This window comes from Octopus bimaculoides, chromosome 2 (genome assembly GCF_046866305.1).
Source record: "Octopus bimaculoides isolate indiv1 chromosome 2, ASM4686630v1, whole genome shotgun sequence".
Classification (NCBI taxonomy): Eukaryota; Metazoa; Mollusca; class Cephalopoda; order Octopoda; family Octopodidae; genus Octopus; species Octopus bimaculoides.
Window position 1 is genome coordinate 56,204,728 of NC_142929.1, and position 18,937 is coordinate 56,223,664.

Genomic DNA, 18,937 nt, shown 5'->3' on the forward strand with positions numbered 1-18,937 from the left:
TGACTAAATATACCTGTCCCCTAGCTTCCCTTCTGGTTATCCGATACAGTTCCCTGCTACCCCCACACTTCCAGTGCTTGAAGGCCTGTTTCTTTTATCTTAACTAATACAGGGTGTTCCATAAAGGGCACCGAAATTGAAAGGTGAATAATTAAAATGAATTCTTGTAAGCATGGATATATTCTGCATATTTCTAATGAGTTATGTCTCCCATTTAGATATGGAGCACAATGTCGGTCATATGTCCACCTGCACTGAGTCTGCATATATTTATGTGCTCCTCGAAATTTCCGATAATTCTCTCACAGATGTGTGACCTGATGCCTCCAATCACATGCCTAATTTCAGCCTTGAGTTCAGGAATTGTGCAGGATTTTTTGACATATACCTGTGATTTCACATACCCCCATAAGAAGAAATCACAAGGGGTAAGATCACAGGACCTTGGTGGCCATTGCTGGTCACCATGCAAGGATATCACTTGTTGCAGAAATTTTTCATGGAGTAATGCAAGCGTTTGGCAATCTCCGTATCTTCCAAGTTCGGCTATAATTTAGTGGATATCATGTCTTGGTAATGTTCTCCATTAATGGTAACTGCATACCCCTCATCATTTTCAAAGAAGAACAGTCCAAGCACTCCACCTCCCCAAAAACCACATCACACAGTCACTTTCAGTGGATACATTTCCCATTCTTGCATTATTTGAGGATTTTCATTTCCCCAAATCTGGCAGTTCTGTTTATTAACAAATCCACTCAAGTGGAAGTGGGCCTCATCACTGAAGATGATTTTCTTTGCAAAATTTTCGTCAGCTGCAAGTCTCTCCACAGCCCAGTCAGCAAATTTCCTTCCCCCCTCCCGTGGTCAGGTGGCTGAAGATGCTGTGTAATTCTTTTGCTCTTTTACTTGTTTCAGTCATTTTGACTGTGGCCATGCTGGAGCACTGCCTTTAGTCGAGCAAATCGACCCCAGGACTAGTATTCATTTTATCGATCTCTTTTGCCGAACCGCTAAGTTACAGGGACGTAAACACACCAGCATCAGTTGTCAAGCGATGTTGGTGGGAGGGGGGGACAAACACAGACACATAAACACACACACATATACATATACAAATATACAACGGGCTTCTTTCAGTTCCCGTCTACCAAATTCACTCACAAGGCTTTGGTCGGCCCGAGGCTATAGTAGAAGACACTTGCCCAAGGTGTTATGTAGTGGGACTGAACCCGGAACCATGTGGTTCGTAACCAAGCTACTTACCACACAGCCACTCCTACACTAAGTTGAATTTTGTATGCATGCATATGGAGATCTTTATGAAAAATTCGATGTAATGAAGTGGTTGGGATGTCCAGCTGCTGTGAACATCAGCGAATCAATTTTCCTGGACTCAGAATGACACTGTCTCACACAACAGCAATTTGTTGCTCTGTCCAATGAGAACAATTCCACCCAGGTGATTTGGCCATTGCAACTGAACCGGTTGTTTTAAACTGTAGACTTGTTGGGTGCTTCATTTCTCCTCCAAATGGTACAAAGTGTTTGAGCTGTTTGTGTTGCACTTTCTCTGTTTTGGTAAAATGTCTTCACAATGAGAATGCATTGATCAGTTGTAAACTGCTCTATGACACACTGCACACTATTCTGAAAAACAAACGAACAACTATTAATTGGAGTGAAGAGAGATAGGAAACAAGATAAAAGCATTTCTTCAAACGTCAAAACACAAAATTGTCGCTCAATTCAAATTCAGCGGTCTTTATGGAACACACTACACTTCTAATATTCAAAAAAGTATAAAACTTGATTGCTATGGACTGGTCTGATTACCCAAATTGAAACAATATCTATTTCCTCTTCCTTTCAATTCCTTTTAGATTTGTCCATTTATCTTAAATGGCATCATATTATACTCATTATAAGTGGTCAGTGATGTGAATGGATCCTGACCTAATTGAGGTTTTTTCTACAACTAAGCATATAAAGTAATCTGTTCCCTTAATATCTAAAAAGGTGGTTCTAAGTTGAAGTGATACCAAAACTATAGTTATATCATGACTTGTAGGTACACAGTATTTTGTTATGCAACCATGATATACTATAAAGTATATTAAACGTTTTTATAAGCCAATACTACCTTCTACTGTGTTAGCAGTGTGTTTTACATTATTTGTTAAGGTTACTTCTACAGATATTCTATAGAAATTATAGCCACCACTGATTTCTATAGAATATCTATAGAGATAGCTTTAACAAGTAATATAGTTATATCATATTTCAATACAAACTCTTCTGTCCTGTACCCTGGTGTTTTATGATCCTTCACCTAGAATATACTTTAAGAAGGACTATCTGATACTTGAATCTTCAGTTCACTTCACTCACCCAAATGAGATATTTAAAATATTTGGTGGAGTAGGATATGGCCTAGTCATCTATATAGTTAATCAGGTTGTACATGAGGGAATCATACCCAATGATTGGTATAACAGCACTTGAACGAAGTTGCAAGGAATGTCTACCTTAGATGAATATGTGCTGCAAATGAATCAAATAAATGCACAAAAATGCTACATCAAAGGACACTAAAACACTTATCCAGCAAAAACACACATCAGATTGGAATTTAATGAGAATAATACTGTAATAAATGAGTTTTGAAGATAATTCCCAATTCTTCTTTATGATGTCTTGTATGTATCATCATCGTCGTTTAACGTCCGCTTTCCATGCTAGCATGGGTTGGACAATTTGACTGAGGACTGGCAAGCCAGCAGGCTACACCAGGCTCCAATCTGATCTGGCTGAGTTTCTACAGCTGGATGCCCTTCCTAACGCCAACCACTCTGAGAGTGTAGTGGGTGTTTTTATGTGCCACCGGCACGAGGGCCAATCACACAGTACTGGCAACGGCTACGCTCAAAAAGGTATTTTTTACGTGCCACCTGCATGGGAGCCAGTCCAGCGGCACTGGTAATGACCTCGCTTGAATGATTTTCTAATGTACCACCAGCACAAGTGCTAGAAAGCGACGCTGGTAACAATTCCGCTCAAATAGTGATGTATACATATATGTATATGTACATATATTTTTACATACATACATATATCATTTCTTTCTTTTTACTTGTTTCCGTCATTAAACTGTGGCCATGCTGGGGCACTGTCTTGAAGAATTTTAGTCAAATGAATTGACCCCAGTACTTATTTTTTTCTTTAAAGACTGATGCTTATTGTATTGGTAACTTTTGCTGGACCACTAAGTTACAAGGATGTAAATATACCAACACCAGTTGTCAAGCAGTGATGAGAGGCAAACAAATTTTTGCATGGAAAATGTGTGGAAGCTTGGCACGTGTGTGTGTGTGTGTGTGTGTGTGTGCAGTGTCCCAACATGGCTGCAATCCTTTCACTGAAACAAGATAAAGATATATATATATATATATATATGTATTCTCAGCCACCCTTGGATTCCATTATTGTTGTCACGATTGCGACTTTCGCTGCTGGACTTCTTTCTGTCTGTGCATCTTTTTAAAAAAATTCCTTTCCATTTTACATGTTCTGTTATGTTTAACTAGATTTTGTTTCCCCTTTATTTCTCTTCAGACAATATACACAACCTCTCGACTTTTATGTATTTTCAAACTATGTACATCTTTTTCTTCTAGCTTTGTTCTTGAGAACTCAAGTTCAGGCATGCACGCATGTATGTATGTATGTATGGGAGAGAGGGGGAGAGAGGGGGAGAGAGGGAGAGATAGATAGGGAGAGAGAGAGAGTAGATGTGGCTATGCAGATAGGGTACCAGGCAACCAGCAAAGATGTCAGCAGCTTGTACTTAGTGTCACATTGTGTTTCTGTCCAAAGCACTTCCCTCACCAAGAAAAGCCTGAGCTAAAGATTGAGACTCATCAAAGATCATTCAACCACCTGAAAACAGCAGCCAAATCTCCTTCAAATTACACACTATCATCTTAAAAGCAGGTAAGGACATGTTAGATAATGTAGTTTTAGTTACTGCTAAAAGGCACAGAATAATCTCTTCAAGAAGATCTGGGGTTAAACAGCAACAACTTAAAATTGCCAAGTCCACCTAGTCCTAAATAGGAACTGCAGATGGTAAAATTAATGCCAGAAACAGCTGCATTAACAGCATTTTGTAATTGGCAAATGATCCTTTGAATTACAGTGGGTGGAACAGAGACACTTACATACATACAACAGGTTTCCACATACCAAGTTCACTCACAAGGCATAAGTTGATCTGAGTTTATAGTAGAAGACACTTGCCCAAAGTGTAGTACAGTGGGACTGAACACAAAAATACATGGCTACAAAGCAAGCTTCTTAACTGCTAGGTCATTCCTACACCTTTCATTTTTAACTAACAAAAATTAAAAACTTCAATATATCACTTCGTAAATTTTATAAGAGACCATATCACTTCATCAAATATATTTCTATCTAATTTAATTGTTATTATGACATGTTGATAATTGCTGTCAGTTTAGTGATCTCTTTCTCAATTGTTTTGACAGGCTTTTCTAATGTACTGGTATTGTTTCTCATTAACTTTTATACTAAAAAGGAAATCTGTATTTGCAAATTGTAATGTATTACTTATTTATTTATCTATCTATTCATTAATCCATTATAATTTTTTTACCTGTACGAAGAAAAATACTGGAGTCTGTTATGATTTGTGGTAATTAAAATTTTTTATTCTTTTCATATACAACATAGGTACTGGTGTGGTTGTGTGGTAAAAAGCTTGCTTCTCAACCACATGGTTCTGCGTTCAGTCCCACTGTTGTGGCACATTACTATAGTCTCAAGTCCTCGGAACTTGCCAGGAAGTACCATCCTCGGAACTTTCCAAGAAGTAGCTCATCCTCGGATCTCTCCAAGAAATCATTGGAACTTTCCAGGAAGTACCATCCTCGGAACTTTCAAGGAAGCACAACCCTCGGAACTTTCCAGGAAGTACAATCCTCGGAACTTTCCAAGAAGTAGCTCATCCTCGGATCTCTCCAAGAAATCATCGGAACTTTCCAGGAAGTACGACCCTCGGAACTTTCCAGGAAGTACAATCCTCGGAACTTTCCAAGAAGTAGCTCATCCTCGGATCTCTCCAGGAAATCCTCGGAACTTTCCAGGGATTTCTCAGGGTTCCCGGAAATCATCGGAACTTCCCAGGAAGACCAATCCTTGGAACTTTCCAAGAAGTAGCTTATCCTCGGATCTTTCCAAGAAATCTTAGGAACTCTCTAGGCAGTTCCAACCTCGGATCTTTCCAGGAAGCAGCTCATCCTCGGGTATTTCCTGGAAATCCTTGGAACTTTCCAGAAAGTAGCTCATCCGGGGGTTTCCAGGAAATCCTTGGCATTTCCAGGAATTCTCAGATGTTTCCAGGAAATCCTCGAAACTTTCCAAGAAGTATCTCATCCTCGGATCTTTACGGGAATTCCCAGGAAATCCTCGGAACTTTCCAGGAAGTTACATCCCCTGAAACTTTCCAGGAAGTAGCTCAGAAAGGGGAATTGCATTCGAAAAAGTTTTAATCGCTGTTTTCGGTAAGTATGGGGGCTAGGAGAAATAGAAGAAGCCTTAAGAAGTTGATGTTAAGAATTGGTTTAACAGAAAATGAAGCTGTAAGAATTAACGGGGAAATTGTATGTAATAATTAATAGCAGACATATCCAATTTAAGAAAAGTGAAGAAATATGGAATAAGTAATTGTTATATTCTTGTAGGAAAACAATTTATATTATAAAATAGATATATACCTGTTCAAGACGAAAATGTATGTGAGAGCTATTGTATTGGACGTGTGTATAATCATAGAGAAAGTGAAAGACATATGAAATGGACGTGCGTGTATGTGTGTGTGTGTCTTTTGCGGCTAATTTGACCTGAGTTTTGCAGTCAGCAGGAGGGGTTTGTGTTTTATCTCTTGATCAATGGCCGGACAAGTGAAAATATTTTTTTAATATGTGTTTTGGGGAAAGGGGATCTTTTGAAGTGGGCATCAAATGAAAAGAGACATGGACAGTTTTATGACTGAACTTCTTTTGAAGTTGGCGTGAGATTGCAGCCATGCTGGGGCACCACCTTGAAGAATTTTTAATTGAATGTATCGACCTCAGTACTTACTTTTTAAAAGCCTAGTACTTATTCTATTAGTCTCTTTTGCTAAACCACCAAGTTACGGGGATGTAAACACACCAACACCAGCTGTTGAATGGTGGTCGGGACATCACAGACACAAAGAAATACATACACACACATACATATATATATGACAGGCTTCTTTCAGTTTCCATCTACCAAATCCACTCAAAAAGCTTTGGTTTGCCTGAGGTTATAGTAAAAGACACTTGCCCAAGGTGCAATGCAGTGGGACTGAAACCCACATCCATGTAGCCTAGCGGTTTGACAAAAGCAACTGATAAAATAAGTGTTAGGTTTAAAAAAAAATTACTGAGGTTGTTTCATTTGACTAAATTTCTTGAAGGTGGTGTCCTTGTATGGCTGCAGTCCAATGACTGAAACGAGCAAAAGGCTATATATATATATATATATATATATATATATATATATATATATATATATATATGCACACACACACACACACATATATATTTTTTTTATAGTTTCAGCTTAGAGCTGCGGCCATGCTGATGCACCGCCGTGTAAATTAGGGTTCGCTATATATATATATATATATATATATATATATATATATATACATAACCTTATATATATATATGAATGTACATGTAGATACATTTGCACAGATATACATATACAAATATGCATACAATTGCATATACACATATAAATATATATATACAAACACACTCATATATATATGTATACATACACAAACATATATATACACATACACACATATATACATGCATACATATATGATCTAATCTATATATATAAGTTTTGATAGAATACATATGCTCGGGCTGACTTACATATCTATATATTGTCAATAAAGAATCAAGTTACTGGGAGTAGTTATCTGGTTTTTGTTCTTTCTATATATGTTATGATAGGATGCTGGTTATTTGTGTTTACTATTTTTGTGAATACTGATATTGTTTTTTTTTTTCTTGTGTGAATGAAAATCTCTTTACTAGGTCAGTGGAGCAAACAATTTGATTCCTGTTATTTATGCATTGCCAATAAACTTCAGATAAACTTAAGCCATTGTTTGCTTAAACTAGTAATCCGGAGAATATAATACAATAATACCTCACTTTAGGAGGACCCACTTTATGAAACCCCAAGTTTACGAGTTTTATTTTTCAAGTACAAAAAACAAATTTTGAATCAAGTGCAAAAGTTTCTACTACCATAACAAATGCTTCTGTGTGTTATTGAGAAATTTAGAGAGCGTGAAATAAAGCTTCTTCTAAGCAAACAACTCTAGACTTGTTTTTTAAAATGAAATCTACAAGTGATTCAGAAAATGATTATAATAATAATATTTTTTATTATAAACGATTTTGACATTCTTTTTACTTTACATAAAATATACATTACATTCTACTGTTGTTTTATTGCTATTTATTCATGAGTATTATAAATGTTATAGGTAAAATGTTTTATTTATAATATTGCTACTATTGGAAATTATTGCTCTGCTTTATGAGCAGTCTCCAGTTCGTTCTGTTTTTTTCTCAGTTCACTTAGCAGTTATCTCTTGTTACTGAATAGGAATGACATATTCCCAAAAGAATGCTCTTTTGTTCAAGACAGATTAATCTCTTTACTAATTTGGTGTTATTTAAATTATTAAAAAAAAACATAATTTTTTTGTTGACATAAGTAATCCATCTCCATTAACAATCTCTAAGTTTACATGAAATGCCATCAAACTCTTGAATATTTCATTTTAGTATTCACTTCCCTTATAAATTAATATATGTCATATATTATAACCATTTCTGCTCTTTGCCTTCATCAGCTGCTATCTGATGTATTTCTCAAAATCTGTCTGAAATAAACTTAACACAACGCAATACTTGCCACTACCGCTGCCACTACCAGTCCTAGCAGCAACAGCAACCACCACCATGACCACCACTGCCACTACTGCAACTACCATCACTACCACCACCACCACCACCATTGCTACCCCTATTGTCACCACTGTCACCCCATCTCCAACAACTCCAACTTCTCTTTTCTTTTAACATAAGTTTGTTAATCTATATCGTTTACCTTTTTTAGTCATTAGACTGTGGCCATGCTGGGGCACCGCCTTAAAGAATTTTTACTCGAATGTATCAACACCAGTACTTAATTTTTATAAACCTGATACTTATTCTATCAGTCTCTTTTACTGAACTGCTAAGTTAGGGAGAAGTAAAAACACCAGCACCGGTTATCAAGTCATGGTGGGGGGACGACGAATACAGACTCTCTCTCTCTCTCTCTCTCTCTCTCTCTCTCTCTCTCTCACACACACACACACACACACACAATGGGCTTCTTTCAGTGTCTGTCTACGAAATCCACTCACAAGGCTTTGGTTGGCCTGAGGCTATAGCCAAAAACACTTACCATGCAGTTGGACTGAATCCTGAGCCATGTGGTTGGGAAGCAAGCTTCTTACTAAACAGCCACACTTATGCTTAATGTTTCAAAAGAATTTCTGAAAACATTTCTGAATGAAGGATCTACAAAACAATTACATCTCTGAATCTCATCCACAAACTTTACATCAGTTACATGAACCCATGAACCTATTTTTTTTACTAAGACGACTATGAAGTTAACCCTTTATCTGTCCAAAGCATTTTTATAAGTTTGTCTTTTCATTACTGTATTTATTTTGAGATGCTCTGTGTTTCTTTTAATTACTTTGTTTTCAGATTTTTAGTTAGCCCCTACTTCATATGTTCTGAGTAGCATAAAGCTTTCCTTTTATAAGTCCCAAGATACTTTGGTGGTTGAATAAAATTGAGTATGTTTATCATATGTGATAGTGGAGGCGCAGGGGCCAGTGGTTAGGGAAGCAGACTCACGGTCATAGGATTGCGGTTTCGATTCCCAGACCGGGCGTTGTGAGTGTTTATTGAGCGAAAACACCTAAAAGCTCCACAAGGCTCTGGCAGGGGATGGTGGCGAACCCTGCTGTACTCTTTCACCACAACTTTCTCTCGCTCTTACTTCCTGTTTCTGTTGTGCCTGTATTTCAAAGGGCCAGCCTTGTCACACTGTGTCATGCTGAATATCCCCGAGAACTAAGTTAAGGGTGCACGTGTCTGTAGAGTGCTCAGCCACTTGCACGTTACTTTCACGAGCAAGCTATTCCGTTGATCGGATCAACTGGAACCCTTGATGTCGTAAGCGACGGAGTGCCAACAACATCATATGTGATGCATGGATGCTAAGGAAATAAGTCCTGGGTGTCATGTGTGATACAGAGGACAGGGAAAGGGTTAACAATGTTACCAAGGAATACAAGTATAAGGAAAGGAAAAAGTTTTGCAACATGTTTAATATTGGTTTCAAATTTAGGCACAAAGCCAACAATTTTAAAGGTGGGATTACCTTGACCCCAATGCTTGACTGGTATCTATTTTTTTGACTCTGAAAGGACGTAAAGCAAGTCAACCTTGGCAGCATTTGAATTCAGGACATAAAGTTGGAAAATGTCACAAAGCATTTTGTCCAGAACAGCAACGATTCTGCTAGATCACCTTAATAACAACAATAATAATAATAGTTTCAAATTTTTGGCACAAGGCCAGCAATTTTGGGAAGTGAGTAGGTTCATTACATTGACCCCAGAGCTCAACAAGAACTTATTTTATCAACCACAAAAGGATGAAAGGCAAAGTTGACCTTGAATTTGAACTCAGAACATGAAGACAGATGAAATGCCACTAAGCATTTTGCCCAGCATGCTAACAGTTCTGCCAAGCTTGCCACCTTAACCCTTTCGTTACTGTATATATTTTGAGATGCTCAGTGTTTCTTTCTATTTAGCCAGAGAGGAAGCAGATAAGAAAAAAAATTGCCAATATTCTGCGCTGTGAGGACCAATGACTTGAGGTATTTCATATGGCAAGACAGTGTGTGAGAGAGAATTGTGATGTCATAGGAGAGGAATGTATCCGCATGGATGATGGTTCACTTGCATTAAACGAGGCTGCAAAGAGAGAGGTTTGGAGATGCCACTATAAAAGGTTGCTCAATAAAGAGAAACAAAGAATTTAGTAAAATAACTTAGTTATCATTCAGCTAGTGTTAGGAACATAAATTGTGACTAAGGTTTGGTGGAGGATTTTCATTCGAAACTTATGGAAACAAGACATTTGTACTCAGAGCCAGAGCCGGTTTCAGCCAAGCTGGTAATGAAAGGGTTAAACATATTTAATATTACACATAGTAATGGAATTTGGTCAAGATAAATCTTCATGCCTGGTTGCAGAATGAGGGAAACTAATGAAATGATTAAACAATATGGCTGTTAAGAACTATATTATATGTGTCAGATGATGAATACCACAAAACTAATGAAAATATATATAATATTTGTTTTTGCAATAAAGAGTATTCCATGAAAACAGAATATTAAAATAAAACTAACATGGTCTTTGGTAGTCTAGTGTTGAGTATCCTTGTCAGTCATGCAGGAGACCAAACTTCAATTCCTAGCTGGAGAGTTGATATACACTTTCCAATAGGTGCAGGTATGGCTGTGTAGTAAAAAGTTTACTTCCCAACGGCATAGTTTCAGGTTCAGTCCTACTGTACAGCACCTTGGGCAAGTGTCTTGGGTCAACCAAAGCCTTGTGAGTGGATTTAGTAGATGGAAACTGAAAGAAGCCTGCATAATAATTGGTGTTGGTTTGTTTACTTCCAACAACTTAGCAGTTTAAACAAAAGTGGACCAACAGGATAAGTACTAGACTTTAAAAAAAAGTACTGGGGTTGACTTGTTCAACTAAACCCTTCCAGGCAGTGCCTCAACATGACCACAGTCCAATGATGAAACAAGTAAAAAATAGAAGATCTATAAGCCGTATTTCTTGCTGCTGAGAAACAATTACATAGCTGTGTACAACTGTTATCAATGTTGTTTACCCAATAAATCTAACCATTATATTTAAAATAAATGATAAAGGAATATTCATGGACATTCATTGGAAAAAATGGGCAAATTCTGTGTTCTGATTTTACATTTACAATTGTACGTAAAGGCATTGCATTCTAGACTTTGCTTTTCATCTCCATTTGGGGGATAGCAAAATAAGTACTTACTGAGCACTGGAGTCAAGGGCATTGACTAGGCTCCTCCTACAAACTTTACAAGCCTTGTAATCAAAATAAACAGTACATGATCTCGCAGGTGGGGCCCAGTTAGAATTTTCTTCAGGTCGAGTAGCCTAACCCGCTCAAAAGGTCCCTGAATAAGGTTTGTTTAAGGATGTTGAACAAAACACCCATGTTTCCAAAGGTGAATTATTCAAACCCCAAAGAATTCCTCTCAACACAAGGCTATGATGCTCCTCCACTACTTCTGCTCATGATCAGAGATGCTCATATCGTCAGCCACTAAGGGACATGCTCAACTGGTTAAGGTCAAACAACTGACAAGCAAATCTTTGGTATTGAGCAGAATATTTGCTGTAGCCCATCTTTTATACCAAGACAAAACAATGTACATGATAACACTTACAATCAATTAAAATCAGAAGCCATGAGAGTCACTGACCCAAGGTAATGTGGTGTTGGAACAATGTTGCTGACAGGGCCATTAGGGAAAAGAAACAAGCTTGGAAGGACTGGAAGAACGGTGGTAGCAGGGAATTGTATCAGACTGCCAGAAGGGAAGCTAGAAGACAGGTTTATTTAGCCAGAGGGGAAGCAGATAAGAAAGAAAATTGCCAATATTCTGTGCTGTGAGGACCAATGACTTGAGGTATTTCATATGGCAAGACAGTGTGTGAGAGAGAATCGTGATGTCATTGGAGAGAAATGTATCTGCATGGATGATGGTTCACTTGCACTAAATGAGGCTGCAAAGAGAGAGGTCTGGAGACGCCACTATGAAAGGTTGCTAAATGAAGAGAATGAATGGGAGAAAGAGAGTCTGCCAAATGCCAACCCAACAGAGGGACCAGCTATCCGAATTGATAGTACCTTGGTAGATAAAGCAATTAAGGGTATGAAGACAGGGAAAGCCTCCGGCCCATCAGGAATCACTGCAGAGATGATCAAAATATCTGGCAGTGTCGGCTATAGCCTAGTCACCTGTATAGTTAACCAGGTTATACATGAAAGAGTCATACCCAATGACTGGTGTAGCAGCACCGTAGTCAACTGCTACAAATGTAAAAGAGATGCTTTAGATACAAATAATTACAGAGGTATGAAGTTGTTGGATCAGGTAATGAAGGTGACGAAGAGGGTCATAGCCCAACTAATTAGGAAGAGAGTCAGTCTAGATGAGATGCAGTTTGTGTTCATGCCAGGGAAAAGCACCACTGCTGCTATATTTCTGGTAAGACAGCTGCAGGAGAAATACCTAGCCAAAGATAAACCTCTGTACCTGGCTTTTGTTGACATGGAGAAAGCCTTTGACAGGGTACCCTGATCCCTTATCTCGTGGTCAGAGATAGATGAATGGTTAGTGAGAGAGGGTTGGCAACGAGTACAGTGAAGAATTCCGGGTAGGGGTAGGATTCCACCAAGGATCAGTTCCCTTGGGAGCTCCTCTATGCTGATGACCTTGCTCTAATTGCTGAGTCACTATCAGAACTGGAGGAAAAGTTTCAGGTGTGGAAGCAAGAATTAGGATTGAAGGGCCTTAGAGTCAACCTACCTAAAACCAAAGTCTTGAAAATGTGCAGAGAACAGCTTCTGTCACATTCCAGGGAGAAAAATTACAAGTAGTTGATAGCTTCCCTTACCTAGGGGACCAAGTCAGTAGCCAGGGTGGATGCTCTGAAAGTGTAGCTGCTAGAATAAGAATAGCCTGGGCAAAGTTCAGAGAGCTTCTACCTCTACTGGTGACAAAGGGCCTCTCGCTCAGAGTAAAAGATAGACTGTATGATGCATGTGTTCGAACAGCCATGCTACATGGCAGTGAAACATGGGCTGTGACTGCTGAGGACGTAAGTAAGCTTGCAAGGAATGAAGCCAGTTTGCTCCACTGGATGTGTAATGTCAGTGTGTATACATGACAGAGTGTAAGCGCCCTGAAAGAAAAGCAGAATTTAAGAAGCATCAGATGTGGTGTACAAGAGAGACAACTGTGCTGGTATGGTCATGCGTTGCGAATGAATGAGGACAGCTGTGTAAGTGTCACACCCTAGCAGTTGAGGGAACCTGTGGAAGAGGTAGACCCAGGAAGACCTGGGATGAGGTAGTGAAGCACAACCTTTGAATACTGGGCCTTACTGAGGCAATGACTAGTGACCGAGATATTTGGAGATATGCTGTGCTTGAGAAGACCTGACAAGCCAAATGAGACCATAACCCATGGCCTATGCGAGTGGGTGTAACCAGCCCACTTATGAGTACCCCTCATTCATTGGACAATAAACTTTCCTTGCGAAGACCTGTTGAGGCAAGTGAAATCAAAATCAAAATTGCCGACGTGGCTGATGATAGTACCACCTGATTGGCACTTGTGCCAGTGGAACGTTAAAAGCACCATCTGAGCGTGATCATTGCCAGGGCCGCTGATTGGCTCCTGTGCCGATGACACATAAAAAGCATCATTCAAACATGATTGTTGCCAGCGTCGCCTTACTGGCACATGTACCAGTGGCATGTGAAAAACAACATTCAAGCGTGGTCGTTGCCAGTGCCGTCGGACTGGTTCCCATGCAGGTAGCATGTAAAAAACACCTTTTGAGCATGGTCGTTGCCAGAACTGTCTGACTGGCCCTTGTGCCAGTGGAATGTAAAAGCACCTACTACACTCTCGGAGTGGTTGGCGTTAGGAAGGGCATCCAGCTGTAGAAACTTTGCCAGATCAGACTGGAGCCTGGTGCAGCTTTCTGGCTTGCCAGTCCTCAGGCAAACCATCCAACCCATGCCAGCATGGAAAGCTGACGTTAAATGACGACAATGATGATGATGATTATTATTATTAAGGCGGTGAGCTGGCAGAATTGCTAGTATGCTGGGCAAAATGCTTAGGGACATTTCGTCTGTCTTTATGTTCTGAGTTCAAATCCCGCTGAAGTCGACTTTGCCTTTCATCTTTTCAGAGTCGATAAAATAAGTATCAATTAATTACTGGGGGGGGGGGGGATGTAATTGACTTAGCCCCCTCCCCGAAATTTCAGGCTTTGAGCCTACAGTAGAAAGGATCATTATTATTCTTAAGGTAGTGAACTGGCAGAGTCGTTTAAACGCCGGGCAAAATGCTCAGTCGCATTTCATTCGCCAGCATGATCTGAGTTCAAATTCCACCAAAGTCGACTTTGCTTTTCATCCCTTTCGGGGTCGATAAAATAAATACTAGTTGAGCACTGGTGTTATGTGATCAGCTTACCCACGAAATTGTTGGCCTTGTGCCAAAATTTGAAATCATTGTTATTTAAAACTAAAATTTAAGAAGAATGATGTTACATCTTCATTCTTCTTAACTTTTAGTTATTTTCACTTATTTTGCCATCCCCCAAATGGGGATGAAAAGGCAAAGTCTAGAATACAACACAAAAAATGAAAAATTTATCCTAGTCACATAATGTTAAGTTTAGACTTATTGACAAATTTTACCGTTTTACTTCAAACAATTAGCTGAACCCAATAGTCAAACGGAGTTAGTTCCCTTGTGTTTTGTTTTATTTTTATCACAAAGCTTTGAATTTTCTTTACTGTTTAATACTCATTTTGCCTTGCTTGCATAAGTGTCGTTTTTTGAAGATGACAGACTACTGTTTAATGGAGATTTGGTTGTTATTTTTCAGCCCCACTGCGTGGCACCTTGGGCAAGTGTCTTCTACTATAGCCTCGGGCCAACCAAAGCCTTGTGAGTAGATTTGGTAGACGGAACCTGAAAGAAACACGTCGAGTATATATGTATTAGCAATGACCCATGGACGTTGACCAGCATGGAGACGTCCGATGGTTTGCTCCCTCTGATTTTGTATCAGTCTTGGTATGCTTGCTGCTTTCAGGAAACAAATGACAGGCTGGTAAATTTGGGTACCTTTTATACCCAATGAGTCAACGTTTTGACCCTGCATCATGCTTTTCATAAAGATGCATTTGCAAGCATTACCATGTTCACCAAAAGTGAGCAAGTTTGAATCCTACATGCAATCCTTGTGTTTTCAAAAGAGTGGTGTTGTGGGTCAGTGATATCTTCCTGATGTCAAACTACCTAGAAATGTGATAAAATCATATAATCTCAATATTGTGTGTAACGAATATTCTTTTACGGTGCCATGTTGCTTTTTTGGTTCAGTATGTATGTATGTATGTATGTCTATGTGTGTATGTCTTTCTGTTTGTGTTTGCCCCCCCCCCCCTGCCACTTGACAACTTGTGTTGGTGTGTTTGCATCCTTGTAACTTAGTGGTTTGGCTTAAAAAATAAGTACTGGGTTGATTCATTTGACTAAAAATTCAAGGTAGTGCTCCAGTATGGCTGCAGTCTAGTGATTGAAACAAGTAAAAGATAAAAGATATGTATATATATATGTATATATATATATATATATATATATATATATATTAATAGTTATCGCCAAGCCAACATGGCAGTCCCAAAATTAGGACGAAAGCTGCCGTGGATTAGCTCCAAGAAGCCATCGCCTCTAGCTAGCTATGTGACACACGAAACCTGTGTCCTTTATAACCTTCGAACAGGGGAGGTCAGCAGTGTCCCCCTGCTGGTTTGGCATCTGCAGACTAGTTTCAGGGTGTTGCCCCTTGTCAATGCAGAGCAGCCAAGCCCTAGCCAGGCGGCGCTGCTGACTATCTGCTCGAAGGTTATTTATCTAATTTCAGTGGAATCTATCCACTGGTTTTCAGAAATAGAGTTATTAATATTTCTAAGTCTCTCTAAAGGAGACTACGGCAGCGGTACTGGAAATTAATAGTTATCGCCAAGCCATGTTGGCTTGGCGATAACTATTAATTTCCAGTACCGCTGCCGTAGTCTCCTTTAGAGAGACTTAGAAATATTAATAAATATATATATATATATATATATATATATATATATATATATATATATATATATATATATATATATATATATATATATATATATATATATATATATGGTGCTGTAACGGTTCTGCCACCTCGTCACTATATCTATTTCTAACTTAATAAGAACATTCAAATACAAAGAAACAGGAAAGAAGAGAGATCATCATCATCATCATCATTTAACGTCCATTTTCCATGCTGGCATGGGTTGGATGGTTTGATTGAAAACTTGTAAGCTGGGGAGCTGCACTAGGTTCCAATCTGATTTGGCATGGTTTCTACAGCAGGATGCCCTTCCTAATGCCAACCAGTCCAAGAGTGTAGTGGGTGCTTTTTAAGTGCCATCGGCATAGGTGCCAGTTATGTAACACCAGCACCGGCCACAACTACGATCTCACTAGGCTTGACAAGTCTTATCAAACACGGTATATTGTCAAAGGTCTTGGTCACTTATCACTGCCTCCGTGCGGCCCAAAATTCGAAGGGTGCTTTTTACGTGCTACCGACATGGGTGCCAGGTATGTAACACTGGCATCAGTCACGACTACGATTTTACTTGACTTGAAGGATCTTCTTACGCACAGCATATCGCCCAACGTTCGAAAGGCGCTTTTTACGTGCCAGTTACACGACACGAAAAGAAAGAAAAGAAAAACAAGGTGTGAGTGGGTAAGATGAAGCGGGAGGAGGCGATGGGTCACGTACCCTAGAACAAATAGTGAGCTCAGACACGCCCCGCAGTAATGGCCGCGATGGCGTTGCTCTGGTGAATGTTCAGCGGCACTCGCTGCAGCAGCCACTCCACCTCGCGGGGCTCATTTCTCTGACAGGCTACCGTTTTTCCTATTTTGCCGAGAATATCGATAGTACGGGGGGTCCAAGAATACCTTACCCGATGCCTGGACGGCGGCTGGCCAAGCCCCTATATTCATTGATTTTTCTCTCCTCCGCATTATGGAAGTTTGCTGTGAACTGTTATTATTATAAAGGTAAACTACTCCTTCTAGAAGATATTAACACCACAATATTAAAACGAGTCTGGTAATGAAATAATGTAAGGGAGACAACTGTCACAATCTTAATTTCTATCCATCTTTATTTCTGTTCAATATAAATACCAGTAACCATCAAACATCAGAAATCTATAAATAAGTACTTGATTGATAAGCACTCGTTATTTTAATTTTGTAAAACATTTTAAGAATATTTGAAACATCTTATAGAATTTAATATAGTTGTACTTTAACGATCGTCTCCAACAACAATGATAAACGGTCTAAGGTGCATGTTTAAAGCACCAGTCTCTTCGTGTTCTACTGCTTCAACATGGTGTTTTTTGAGGCAGTCCTGCAGCATGGCCGCAGTCTAATGACTGAAACAAGTAAAATATAAAAGATAAATTACATACACAGATCCACATTTATGTATGAACCAAGCTTGTGGGACGTCAGAGAATGGGGCTCCCTTTTACTCTGAGAAGCCTAAAGCTTGGAATACAAAATTAACAGGCTTGGTTGTGTGGTAAGAAGCTTGCTTCCCAACCACATAGTTTTGGGTTTCTTCCCACTGTGTGACACGTATATCTGCGCGCGCGCGCGTGTGTACGTGTACATCTCCTTATCTTCATCATAGGAGTTGGCCAGCTGGATAGCTGTCCAGACCCCAATTGTGTGTTTGGGCATGGATGCCCTTCTTAATGCCAACCACTTTACAAAGTGTGTTGGGTGCCTTTTATGTACCACTGGCATGGTTGCATCTACATAGCACTGGCTCAAGTGCATTTTATGTGACCCCAGCATGAGTGCATTTTACATGACACTGGCACCTGCAAAAGATATATCTGTATGTATGGATGGCTGCGATTTTACTTAGCTTGTCATATCTTCTCAAGTACAGCAAATTTCCACAACTCCTGGGTTCTTGTCATTTCCTCACTGAGGCCCAGCATCTGAAGATCATTTCGTTTCCTGTCTTCCTGGGTCTGACTCTTTCACAGATACCCTCTACAATTAGAGCTCAGCACTTCTTTACACAGCTGTCCTCATCTGTAGGCATTGCATGACCAAACAAGCACAGTCATCTCTCTTGTGCACAACATCTGATGCTTCTTATACCCAGATTTCCTCTTAAATCATTTACACTCTGTTGTATGTGCACACTGATATTACCCATCCAACAGAGCATGCTGGTTTCATTTCTTTTAAGCCTTTTCAAATCCTCTGTAATCATAAGCCATGTTTCATTGTCATGTAGCATAGCTGTACATACACAGGTGTCATATAATCTGCCTTTCACTCTGAGAGCAAAGCCCTTAGTTACCAACAAAAGTAGAAGCTCTCTGAACTTTGCTCAACCCATTCTTATTCTAGTAACTACTCTTTCAGGACTTCCTCCTCCACTGCTAACTTGGTCACCTTGGTAACATAAGCTATCTACGACTTCTAGTGATCCCCCGAGCATTTGAGGAAGTCTAATGTCTGTGTATCAAAGCATTCCAGCTATGACAAATCCATTCTGTTTATTTAGTGCATTTAGGCTACATCAAATCAATGTTCCCTTTTCAAAACAAAACAACAAAAAAAAAAGGTAAATTGTAATTTGAAGGAGATTTGGTCGATATTTCTAGCAGATCAAGTAACCTCTTAGTGCTTCACGACAATATCTCAGTTTGAAGATTGGAGAACTGAAGTAAACAGACAATTATTTCATTTTTTTTTCCATAG

The 18,937-nt window shown here is 39.2% G+C and overlaps 1 long non-coding RNA gene across 1 annotated transcript; it reads right to left on the reverse strand.

Annotated features, from left to right (window-relative positions):
• Positions 1-54: 54 nt before the first annotated feature.
• On the reverse strand, positions 55-17,179 carry LOC149137071 (uncharacterized). Its single transcript, XR_016239122.1, has 2 exons — positions 17,107-17,179; positions 55-1,650 (listed from the first exon to the last, which is right to left on the reverse strand). It is a non-coding gene; the product is annotated as an uncharacterized LOC149137071 (long non-coding RNA).
• Positions 17,180-18,937: the final 1,758 nt, after the last annotated feature.